The sequence below is a fragment of the Podarcis tiliguerta genome (genome assembly GCF_965153285.1).
Source record: "Podarcis tiliguerta genome assembly, chromosome: 1".
NCBI classification, from domain to species: Eukaryota; Metazoa; Chordata; class Lepidosauria; order Squamata; family Lacertidae; genus Podarcis; species Podarcis tiliguerta.
In genome coordinates this window covers 63,964,240-63,976,814 of record NC_139534.1, presented here as the reverse complement: position 1 = coordinate 63,976,814, position 12,575 = coordinate 63,964,240, and the positions used below count along the sequence as shown (strand labels likewise).

Genomic DNA, 12,575 nt, shown 5'->3' with positions numbered 1-12,575 from the left:
CAATTTCAACAGACCCATGTTAACACCCCCCCCCCGAACTATAAAATCCCTTGGTGTGTTGGCCCTTTGGCATGGGCAGCCAAGAACACAGGTTTCTGGAGGTGCAAGTTTGAGTGGAATGGGATCAGAGCTAGTGGGAAAAGGCTGCACAGGTATCGTGTGGGACCTGGTTCTGTTTGATGCAAAACTGTCAAAGGCCCATCAACCACCAATCTTGGCCTTGATTCTAAGAGATGTTCAGTGGGGGTTACTATAAGACTAAATTCTACTAGGAATGTAGTTGTGTGATACAAGAATTGTGTGACTTTAAGAACTTGCTTTTCCCTCCTCTGTCCCATTTCTTTTTCCTTGCGTGTCGTGTCTTTTTTAGATTGTGACCCTGAGGGCAGAGTTGTCTTGCTGTAAGCTGCTCTGGCTAAAGAGTGGGGTATGAATGTCTGAAATAAATAAAAGAAGGTAGAAAAAGGGGAAATATTTTCTGAGATTCTCCCAGCAGCTGACCCAGATAACCACATCTTCTCAGTCCCCAAAGAAGTTGAGGAAACTTTGCCAGAGGTTTTCAGACTTACCTGGATTTTCTCTTTTATACATTCTTAAGTTTGGTGCAAGTGGTTTTGAACAAAATTCCACAGAATGTTTGTCAAAACAAATGTTTGTCAAAACACTTCTACTGTACTTGAGAATACCTGCTTGCCTTCGTCCTTGATCTGAATCTTAGAGAGTCAGTTGGTGGTTTATTGGAGTAAATGGTACCTTAAGTTATTTGTTGTCAAATTCAAAGTACGGTAAGTCCTGACTTGGAAAGCACTTCTTAGCTGACGGAGCCACACTTTTGTGCCGTCTCTGATATAAATCTGCCCTTAAGTAAACTTTCTGCAGAAACACAATGAACTCGCTTACTAACAAAATGTGGAAGGAAAGGAAGGTAGTAATATATGATTTAGAATCTCAAATCTGGGAGTACCAGGCCAGTAAGAAGACTGTGTGAGGTTGGGCCTTCTTAAAAACTGTTAAATGAGAAATGCCATGTGCTGGGTTTGAAAACTCCCAATATAGGATACTTGACTGAAACATTGTTCCTCACTGTACTTTATAGCATTCATTTTCCAGCTTGGTAGTAGAGCATCTACTTTCCATCCAGAAGATACTAGGTTCAGTCTCCAGCATCCACTCCTCTGAGTGAAAAGGGCTAACTACTTTAGTAAGACAGTTAAGATATTTGTTGACAGCTCTTTGATATGGGCAATCCGGTGAGTTAAATATAATGGTAAAAGGATTTCTCACTCACATATACCACTTGGGTGCATGCATGTGAAATACTCTTTATGTGTGTGGTTTTTATGTGCATTAGTACAGGGATGAGGCATTATTCTCAACTAATTAATTCCATGTAAAAATGTGTGAGCTTTTTTTACTTGCTGGGAAAGCAATTTCAGTACTCATTTAATTTGTCCATATGCTCTCTGAAGCACGTGCATCTAGCTTTAGAAAAATCTGTAGCATGAAGATGAATTATTTGCACTTTTTAATGACCCACAACTTCTGAATGCACATATAGGTTCTGAGGAACACTAATTCCTTCTTTAAAAAAAGTTGACTTGAGGAAGTTGTAGTGATAAATTGAAATGATGTACAGTATTGTTGATCACACAGACACTTCATTTTCCTGACCAATATGTGAATTTGAGCTGTGGAGTTACTTAGTCTATGGTTTGTGACACAAGTTTCTCAAAGCTGATCATACCTCCAGAAGTAACCCTCTTCAATTTAGGCCACACCAATGACCTGTATTGAATCATTGAGACCTTTGCCCATTTATTTATTTGCCTTACATTCATATCCTGACTTTCTTCTGTCATGGAAGCAAAGGCAGTGTCTATGCAGGTTGTCTGTATATATGTATTTCCCCTTTGAGAACCTTTAAATGCTATGAGAGGGAAATTGAAGCACATGTTCATCATGAAGGACCATAGCTCAGTGGAGGGACATCTGTTTTGCATGTAAAGAGCCCCAAGTTCAAACTCTGGCATTTCCAGGTAGGGCTGAAAAGATCCCTGATGGAAACCCTGGAGATCCGCTGCCAATCAGTGTAGGCAGTACTGAGCTTGATGGACCAATGGCAGGGTCCTATGTTCCTATGCTCACATTCTTCTCCATTTTGTAGGTGAAAACTTTCCTAAAGGCAAGCCAGTAATTTTTTTAGTGTCTGCATGAGAGAGATTGTGTGCATATGTGTGTCCTTTTGCACATGCATCTCACAGATCCTGAAATAACTTCTGTTTTGTCCTAATGCTTTATGCTTTGTTGCAGGTAACTGAAAGCATAGAGCACCACTCAAGAGATTAATTTTTCTGTTGCAGTTGAATGCCAAAGCCTTGACTCCCTTTCTGGTTGGCTGGCATTGTGTTTCCTTGTTGTTAAATATTCCGCATTCACAAGTGCTGTGAGAAGTTAAACACAGCAATATTTCAATTCAATTGAACCATTCTAAGAATCAAAAGATACTCCTGCCATTCTGACTTGTTTGGGAGTGGCTCCCCAGGCTTGACTGAAGGGAAATAATGAGTATTGCTGTTTACCATTGTGCCAGGAGTGCTTTTGACTGACTAATCAGCTGAACAGAATAGCCTGCCTAGAGAAACTTGGCAGTTACTTTCCATCTTGCCATTCTGCAGGGTGATCAAAACACTTCCGTGGCTGTTGTGCCAGGTAAATCTAGAGGAACACCTACTGATCGGGGAGATGCAGCGTGGGGAGGGTAGAAGGGAGGAGCTTTTACAGTGGTACCTTGGGTTAAGAACTTAATTTGTTCTGGAGGTCCGTTCTTAACCTGAAACTGTTCTTAACTTGAAGCACCACTTTAGCTAATGGGGCCTCCCGCTGGACCGCAGCCAATCAGAAGCTGCGCCAGACATTCAGCTTCTGAAAATAATTTGAAAACTGGAACAATCACTTCTGGTTTTCGATTGTTTGGGCGCCGAAACATTCAAGTTTACAGGTGTTCGGCTTCCGAGGTTCCACTGTGCTATGAATGATCAGCTAAAATTGTATTGCAGGAACATAAGACACTGCCTTCTACTGAGTCAGGCTATTGATTCACCTAGCTTGGCATTGTCTACACTGACTGGTAGTGACTCTTCAGGGTTTCAGAATTTGGTCTTTCCCAGCTGTTCCTGGATATGCTAGAGGCTGAGCCTAAGACCTTTTGCACAGGAAGCATTGAGTTATGGTCTTCTCACTGTGCTCCAACCTCTGTTAAGCAAAACACACACACACACACACACACACACCCTCAACAGGAGTTTAGAAAGGAAACAAGAGTCAAGTTTCTCGAACACTTATTCCAAAGATCCAGCGCATACCACGACTCATATTCTGCCTGTAATAAAACCTTTTTCCCACAATAGTGTCTGCCAGCTGCATCAATTTTCGCCCCCTGAAATAAATTTAAAACATGTGGTCCCACTTATGTTTGTCCCTTTTTCCGCTTAGTAATGTTTCCAGTTCAGGATTGGTGGTCCTCCCTGAAGTGAACCCTCCCACCCCACATTGAAGAGGACAAGGTTGAATATAGAAGCAATAAATCCCCTACTGCTGTTACACTCGGGGTAGCTCTGCTGAGTGTTGGCCACATTGAGTGCCGGTTGTAGACTTAGGTTCATTGAATGTGTTGGCTCAAGGCCTGGCTGGCTGAAAGCAGTGCGGATTTGGCCACAGACCTAGCAAAGTTTCACCCTTGACATGTAACCTCATGTCATGTGAAGCCAAAGAATCCACTGTAACACAAGAGAGTAGCTGCTTTCCTGTAATAGCTAAGTTTCTGCTATTGGAAGGGTTGAAGCAGTGGTTATGAGGCTTAGCTGTGCCCCTCCAGATGTTGCTGGACCACAAGTCCAATCACCTCTGACTCCAGCAACATCTGAGGGGGCCATAGGTTCTACATCCCTTGCCTTAGAACAACGGAGGGTAATAACATTTCATAAAGGCTTTAATAGTATAGTGGAGGTGATGGGGACCAGCAACCAGATATTGTGGATGAACCAGATTTGGGTAGTTTGCCTGAGATGTGCACAGTTCGCTTGAGGGCATTCCATTTGTTGGCCAAGTGGTGGGACAGAGTTGGTAGCGCCATGGGACACCCGACTGCTTTGCCTGGTTGTAGGGAGAGGGACAGAAGAAACAAGGAGCTCCGGTCGATTTTTATTTTAAGACTTAGGTGAGCATTATGAAAGACTAAAAGTCTAGGAATCTGGATCCAGACCATTGCCTGCTTCCCATGGCTATCTTAGAGATCACTTTAGCATCATAAGGCTTATCTCCTAAAACTTAACTCTCCCAGGCATTTGATGGTTTATGATGATTTTGCTGCTGCTGTTATTTTGCTGCTGTTTTACCTTTGTTTTCTATGGATTTTTGTATGATTTTTATGGTTGTAATGGACTGTTCTCCCCCACCCGTCCACCCCGTTTTACGCTTCTCTTCATTCATCCAATTTATTTGCTGCTTGCTGCATGTAGTGATTGTGATTATGACGCTTCTGTGTGGCAGTAACCAGAATAAAGTGACAGGCTCTTGTAGGAAAACAAACCTAAATAGAAATCGCATTTCTGTTAGTCCTACCGCAAAGTAAAATTTCTACATTCCTCTCCAACTTGTTTTGAGGTTTATTTTTCAATTGCCGTAGTCCTGTAACCCAAATTGCTGATGTAATGGCTTGTCATTGTTTGCCAGATGTGACACACTTACAAGTATAGATGAGCTTTTAAACAGTTTGGTGTGTGGGAGGGGAAATCCCAGCCATAAACTAATGTGGTTAACGGTTTGGGACAGCCAGGCAATGATTTATGGTAGAAGCCGACTTAGACAGCATTGCATGATGTCATTTGTTTTGCTGATGTTGTTAGTCTTTCCTTTTTAATTTCTGTAAAATCAAACAGGTTGCAGAGTTTGAAGCACTAATTGAGAGTGGGGGGGGGGAGTAGGAGGTTACTATTTTTCTTACATTTCTCCATGTAAATTGATAGCATATCAGCCTTATGCTGTAGAAGCAGGCGAGACATTTTCGCTTTAAAGTAGGCCTCTAATTGTAAAGTGTGGTTATATGTATTGCTGACTTTTGTTTTCAGGAATGTAGCATAAAATGAGATTAAACAACTCCCTAATACATTCCAGGAATTCTATGTGCAGTGACGGCAGCGTGGTAATGAAGAGATTTACATCACTTTTTAAAAAAAATTAGATGGCTTCACTACTCGCAAGTAATTAGGAGTCCCTCCTCCACAGTTCTACATCGAGTATTACAGCACCTTCATAGGTGGTATTTTTTTAAAAAATGCATTTCCTTCAGTCACATTCAGTACAGGTCATGTTCCAGATGCCAGCTACTCCTATCAGTGAGGAAATTTAGCTCAATTGATGCTTTTGTTGTGCCTGAGGTATATGTGTAGAAAGTGGAAAGGCCACTCATATGAAAATTTCAGGCTGTTGTAGTGTGCATCAAACATATTTTAGAATTGCTTCATCTAGGCAAGAATTATTATAGCTTCAGATTAAAAAATTTTTGCATCAAATGTTGTTGGTGCTTCTTGCACTGTGGCAGGGGCTGTATTCACTCTTGGCCAACCCTCCATGGGCCTTCTTTCAGTGGTGGGTGAGGCCCCACACTCTTGTATGTACGTACGTACACACACACACACACACACACACAGGACCTCCTCATCTGATTGGTGTAGATCAGTTGAACTTGCTGCTCCCTCTCTGCTCATCCAATTGATCTAATGGCCTGAGTTTGGTTTCTGACAAAAATTAAGTTACTGCCTACCATGGGCGTAGCCAGGTTTTTTTTGGGGGGGGGGAGCAGGACTTTTGTCAGAACCGGTGTGATTTGTCAGTTAAGTATTTCTATCGATTTACTTGATGGGGGGGAGCTGCCCCCCCCCCTTGGCTATACCCATGCTGCCTACTATGGCAAAATATTGCACAATCCATTACATAGTCCTTTGCGTTATTGTTGTATTGTTCCACACCATTCATTTCAGTGCAAAGGAAATGCATTGCAAAATCCTGGAGGGATTGTGTATATATGTTGATAATTGTGTATCATTATACTTCATCTGTGGACTGAAAACACCAAGAACTGCTGTTTCAGCCATGGGACAAATAAGTAAATATCAGCAATTTCTGCTCTTGTTTACATTGAAATTCTCCGACATCCCTTCCTGATTTGTGTTCCTATCAGGATTCTCTGCTGTGCCCACTGTGTAGCTTTTTTTTGTTTTTACCACCATGAAAATCAGTCGGGTGTTGGGGGGAGGGAGCAGAAAAACGTACTTCGGAGCCTGCTTCAGGCCCCTGAATTAAGTTAGCTAATGGAAACAAAAGGAAGGGATTGTCCCCTGGAACAGATTTTTTTGGGGGGGTGGGTGTTTGCTGGGGAGTGCAGCGGGGAATCAGCAAAATATTGCCTCCTTTCCTCTTCTGAAAGTGGATTTCTCTACTGAATCAAAGTCCCTTGCGTTCCTAGAAGGGTACCAATTGGATCAGCTACCTCCTTCTGAGTTGTCTAAATGGACAATAAAAGGCTTGTAGGTGAGGAAACCTGCTACTTTGCTGTAAACTAAATACATGGCAACATTTTGCCGTTCTTGTTTTATCTTATGCCTGTGTTTGGTGACGGGCTTCGCTTGCAATAGATAGAAAATGTGGACAGAATGACACATTCTGGAAACAACTAAAATAGCAACAAATGTATATGGTGGCATTCAACTAAACAATTGTGCTGGTGCAAGGATTACCAGTAACTCCATGGGACTTTTCCCCATCTCCTCCCGCTGCACGTGTCCCATCCCATCTCCAAATCTGCTCTGGAGTGTTGGGGGAACCCTAGAACAGATCTACAGGAGGTGGGGAGATATCATTCCTATTTGCCTTTGTCCTATGCTGAATACAGCCCATTAATATGCACAATTGCCACTGATCATAACTGTCGATAAGTATTTCTTAGAACAATACTCTGCCAAAGGAAGAGATTTCGGGCATTGGAATGGGTGGATACTTTTAAGTGCACTGTTTGTTTCTGTTACGTTCCAACACCTTAATTAAAAGTGACAGAGAATCTTGTGGCAGCCTAAAGTCTGCCATTCGTTTTGCCGTAAGCTTTCTTCAACTACAATCCCATTTCATCAAAACTCTGAAGTGTTTCCCTCAGGGGAAAGGGAACGAACGGGTCTGATTCAAAGCCTGTAATCACTTGCTTTGGCAGCATATTATTAAAGGTGCACCTGTAGCAAGAAATACCTGTACTTATTGACAGTTATGAATTGCACCCATTCATTCAGTTTGCTCCAACGGAAGCCCCTTTTAAGGCGTTAAGATGCAAGACGGTGACAAATACAGTCTTTGAAAGTTTCCATCCATTTCTGATAATTCATTTACAGCAGGAATAGGGAACCTTTAGCCTTTCAGATGTTGGGCTGTAACTCTCATCATTCCTGACAATTGGCTGTGCTGGGCTGGGGCTGATGAAGTGTGTGTGTGTTGTTTTTGTTTGTAATAGATTTTATTTAAGTTCGAAAAAAACATACAGTACAATGGTTAGTATCAAATATCCAATCTACTTTTATCAAAGGTAAATCTAAATAAAAGCACAAACCAAAAGAAAGGGAATAAAAAAAAATAGAGGGGGAAGGAAAGAAGAAAAGGAGGGGGAGGAAAAAAGGGGGAAGAAATTCTGGTGCTTTGACTGTCATCTATATATCGAAAAATGTTTGAAACATCCACTTTGAGATAACACCCAACAATCCCACTTTCTAAAAAGAAATATTTTCTTCAATCCTCAAACCCAGATATCATGTCCATTTTCTTTTTCACACAAAAAGTCTATAAGGAGTTTCCAGTCTTTAGTAAATAAGGGTTGATGGAAGTTTTGTTCAGCAGCGTTTGGAAGGCTCCAGTTTCCCAGCCCCATTTTATAGTCTGGTCCAAGGTATGGATGTTTGCTGAGAAGTAAGTGCCACTCTGATGAATGACATTTGTTCCCAAGTAAGGAGACATAGGATTTCAACCTTTATTCCACAGATATTTCAGCTAGATGATTTGCTGTTTGTAGCAAAATATAGGAAAAAAGCCTATGCCTATGCAATTAGTTTCATTTTCCAAAAACAGCCTAGTGAAACTGGCTTGTTAGATTTCACTTCTTTTTTCTGTGTACATACAAAAAGTTATTCTGGAAGGTGGCATTTGGACGCCACAAAACAAGCAGTGGTCAAGGAAGCAGAATTGAAGTGTTTCCTTCTCATTTCATGCGTCTCATCATAAGGGAGACAGGTGAGTTTCTATTCATTATGTAGGCAGCGCTTGGTGTTAAGAACAATCCACAGTGAAACTAAGGAACTGTAAATTTAATGTTGGCTTTTATTTCCCACTACCACAATTCAAGTGCAGTGCTATTTTAATATCACCGTGCATCCTTAGCATAAGATTTTCATTCTGTAGAACTTGTTTGTGACCTGTCTAAATTGGCTCATCATGTTGAGCCCAAATACCTTTCAATAATCTGGTAATTATCTGAAACTTATCAAAGTAAGTGGAAGGGTCGTCCTCAGTTTGTTTCTGATCAAGGTAAAGTTAGGAGAAAGTGTTATGAAATTATCTTTGCAGAGTAAGTTTTCAGTTTCATTGCATGTTTGCATTCAAAGTAGAAATCTGTATAGAGAGGGTTAGGTTTGAAGAAGTGTTACCTTAAAAAACAAGCCAAATCTATATACATAATTGAGGAAGCCAGTTTGTTGGGAATCTCATATGAGATACACACGCAGTGGAAGTCTCTCCCAGTAGTCGTCACCACATCGAAGCAGCTTAAGGCCCAAATAGTTTACTGTTGCAGAAGATAACTAAAACAGTTATTGTATGTACAGCTTGTAGGCTTTTGCAGATACAGATATACAGTGGTACCTCTGGATGCGAACGGGATCCGTCCTGGAGCCCCGTTCGCATCCTGAAGCGAACGCAACCCGTGTCTGTGCGCGGGTCGCGATTTGCCGCTTCCGCACATGCGTGTGACGTCATTTTGAGCGTCTGCGCATGCGCGACTGGCGAAACCGGGAAGTAACGGAGCGCAACCCGAAAACGCTCAACCTGAATCATATTCAACCCGAGGTATGACTGTATACAGAAAATAGAAGTACAAAGTATTTCTGTTGCTCCAAATAATCTCCAGCAATTCAAGATGTAACCCATCAACAGACTGACAACTTACATACTAACTGACAGACTACTGAGCTAATGCATGCCAGCTCAGTAGTCTGTCAGTTAGTATATGAGCAGGTATCATTGATATAGTCGTGGCACTGGGCAGTTACTGTAGAAACTGGCTTGTCTGACCTTGCACCTGTGATTAGCTCATCCATAGGGTGACTCATACCAATGAAGGAAATTGACTGCTTCTTATGTCCGCTTACTCCAGCACAATTATCTGAAGCTTTGTGATGGCAGCCGATCTCATAAAATGAGTCCTTTTATGCAAAGCTCTCTACAGGAAGCAGATTTAATGCACTGCAGGGTTTTGTTTAAACTGCCTCAGTTAACTCATTAAATTTCGGTTCTAAACGTTAAACTGAGTTTCGACAAACTCAGTAAATTTCTCTTCTAAAAGTTAAACTGGTTAGTAACCAACACACCTGTTCTTCTAGTGCAAAGGATGTCTGCTAGTGGAACAGAACCGCCACCCCTTCTCTGCCCGCCTGCAGCCCACTGTGAACCCTCAGAATCGGCTCTGGAGGGTTGGGGAAGAGGAAGGTGAAGTCATGTTGTGCAGTCAGAAGCCTGTTGCACTCAGACCCCTGAGCAGTTCTTGTAACAACTTTCTTTACCCTTCTATCATAGTGCATTTTCTTCTCACTTGTCCCTCTAAACCTCTCATTTTTCATTTGACTACAAGGTATCATATCCACAACAATCAACAATGTGGAAAAAGAGAGAGAGAGCGCGTGCATACATACATATATCTGACATAAAAGTTATTTATTGATTTCTTATTTTTGGCATTTATTTACTGCCCAGCCAATCCCACCCCCTGGGCTGCTCATATTTTAAATATATATAAATTAGGCTGCCAGTTATCCACAGAGGGTCCGTACTGATCAGCACCTGCAGAAGAGAAAAGCCCCTCTAGGGCCTGCCTTTGCCATGGAACATGTGTTTCTCTTAAGTACCAGTGTTTTCTAAAAGCTTGCCAGATTTTCTGTGAACACAGCCATCTTATCAGCACCATGAAGGCCCTGCTTCCTTTCTGGGCCAAGACATTAATTTATCATGTTTTTCTTCACATTTATAAAGATAGGTTCATAAATATTTATAAAGGAGGCTGTTTTCCTCTTTCTTTAAGACCTTGATAACTCCTGGGACTTGGCTGGTGACAGAAGGAAGTCATGTTGAATTCAGTACTTTGGGGACCTTAGCAAGTTTCCAGGAAGCATATATTAAATATTGCCAGTAACGTACTCTTTTAGGAAATCTAGTAGCAAACCAGTACAATGCAGCAGGTTTTATTTGTACTTATGTGCCACCTTTTCTTCATGGAGCCCAAGGCTTGCATACATGTGGCTCCCAGATGGCCACCCAACCAGGCGTTGACCAGATTCATACCTGCTTAACTTCAGCAAGGTGGCCACATTCTGTGCCTTCACAGCCTGGAGCAGTAGGTGTCTCCACTTGGCCACAAAGACCACTGAGTGACCTTGGGCCAGTCACTGTCTCTCAACCTACCCAACATCAAAGGGTTGTTAGGAAGATACCGCAAATGGGACATGAGGAAAGCCATGGTATGCTGTCTGGAGCCTGGAGGAAAGTGGGGATATAAATGAAATAAGTACATAAGAATCAAGGGGGGTATCCAGTGCTCTTACTCTTGTGCAATATAACCCCCTTTTACTCTTCCTGTCTCCACACCCTTGTGCACCCTACACTCTCCCATAATTTCCTCTGAAAGGTTGGGAGAAATTCCCAGAACAGATTTAAGGGGTGCATGCAAGGGGCGAGGAAGTTCTGTTGCAAAAGCATAGATCCTTAGGCTAGAAGAATGAGTGACTTAGAGCTACTTTGGATACAAGCCTAAATAATTGGCATATGACTCTTCAGCTTTTGAGTTCTAGAACACAATAGAAAAATTCCTAACCATTGTAGAAATAAGTTGCTGGAAATCTAAGATAATTGTGCAAGGATGGGATTTCGCTCACATATAATTACTGCTTTTATTTCAGGTCTTTCTGGCTTTGCTTCATTATTCTGCTTTGTCCTAGGGCACCGTGAACCCTTTTCAGGGTGGAGTAGTATTTCAGATAAACACTTTGTCCCATGTTTTCCGTGATAGCATTAAAAAAAATAAAAAATCACGTCTCTCTTTGTTTAAAATACTTACTTTAAATCAAAAGTTGTTCTGATGCACAATTAATTAAAGCAAAACTTCGTGCCGCAAAACATAGTATATTTCCGTACTTTATAAAACAAATGAAAAGCAAAGTTAACAGTTCTCATTAAAGCACATTTACAAAGTAGGGAGTGATGCCAGCTAATTAAGAAGTTTTAAATAGTGATTTGGGGGTTGTTCCAAAGGCTTCCTAGGAAAGGCAAATTCCAATTATTCACAGCAACTGAATCGGGTGAGCCTGGCAGAGGTGGTTTAAGGGAAATAGTGGGCAGACAACAACCAGCTTAGCTCCTCAACCGGTCACTAGTACTTGCCTAAGATGCTGGATCAGTACAGGTGGCTAACATTTTAGACACGTCCACACACGGGTCATTTTGGACCTGGAAGAGGATGGAATGGGGGCGGGCTGAGGCACACTCCAGTGAAATATGGAGGCTGGGAACAGAACCCCACACACTAAATGGTCACTGCCTGTATAGTTTGCAGGAACAAAGAAAAGGGCCTTCTCAGTTGTGATGCCCAGGATGTAGAAATCCCTCCCCTAGAATACCCACCTAGCCACTTTTTCGTTGGTCTTTCTTTCACCATTAGCTGAAAGAGTTTTTGATCTGGCAGGACTTTGGCCTGATTCTTTCTCTCTGTCTGGATGATGTAGGGTTTTGTCCTGCCGGTTTTTATTGCTGCTGTGACGTCTTAAATTGTTTTATTTTGGATTTTTGTTAATCATCTGCTGCCCTGAGCACTTTGGAGTGACAGGTTGAAGTGGAAATTTCATAATAAACATAACTAGTCATATCAAACCCAAGGTTATCTCCTCCAGGAAGTTCATATAGGTGGTGTAGGGGAAAGATCCCTGTGGCACTCACCATAAATCTCAGCGGCAGAAGTAAAATTGTCCCAAATAAAATTGCCCACTGGGAATGCCTGGAAAGGAAGGGGGCAGTTAGTAAACCCTGAGAGCGACCCAACAGAATGTTGGGTCATTTGGCTGACAAAATCTAGTGTAAATGTTTCATATTTAAGCTTATTATGAGCACATAACTTTTGTGGTTTTGTTGTGGCCTCTAGTGGTTTGCCCTCAGTATTACAAGAAGTAATAGTTTAGATAACAGCATTTTACTTTGAAGCGTATTGATTTCATATGTGTGGT

At 41.7% G+C, this 12,575-nt stretch overlaps 1 protein-coding gene across 1 annotated transcript in view; it reads left to right on the top strand.

The window, feature by feature from the left end:
* PTPRJ (protein tyrosine phosphatase receptor type J) overlaps nt 1-12,575 on the top strand; it is a 77,509-nt gene that overhangs the window by 32,163 nt on the left and 32,771 nt on the right. The gene's annotated exons all lie outside the window — the stretch shown is intronic.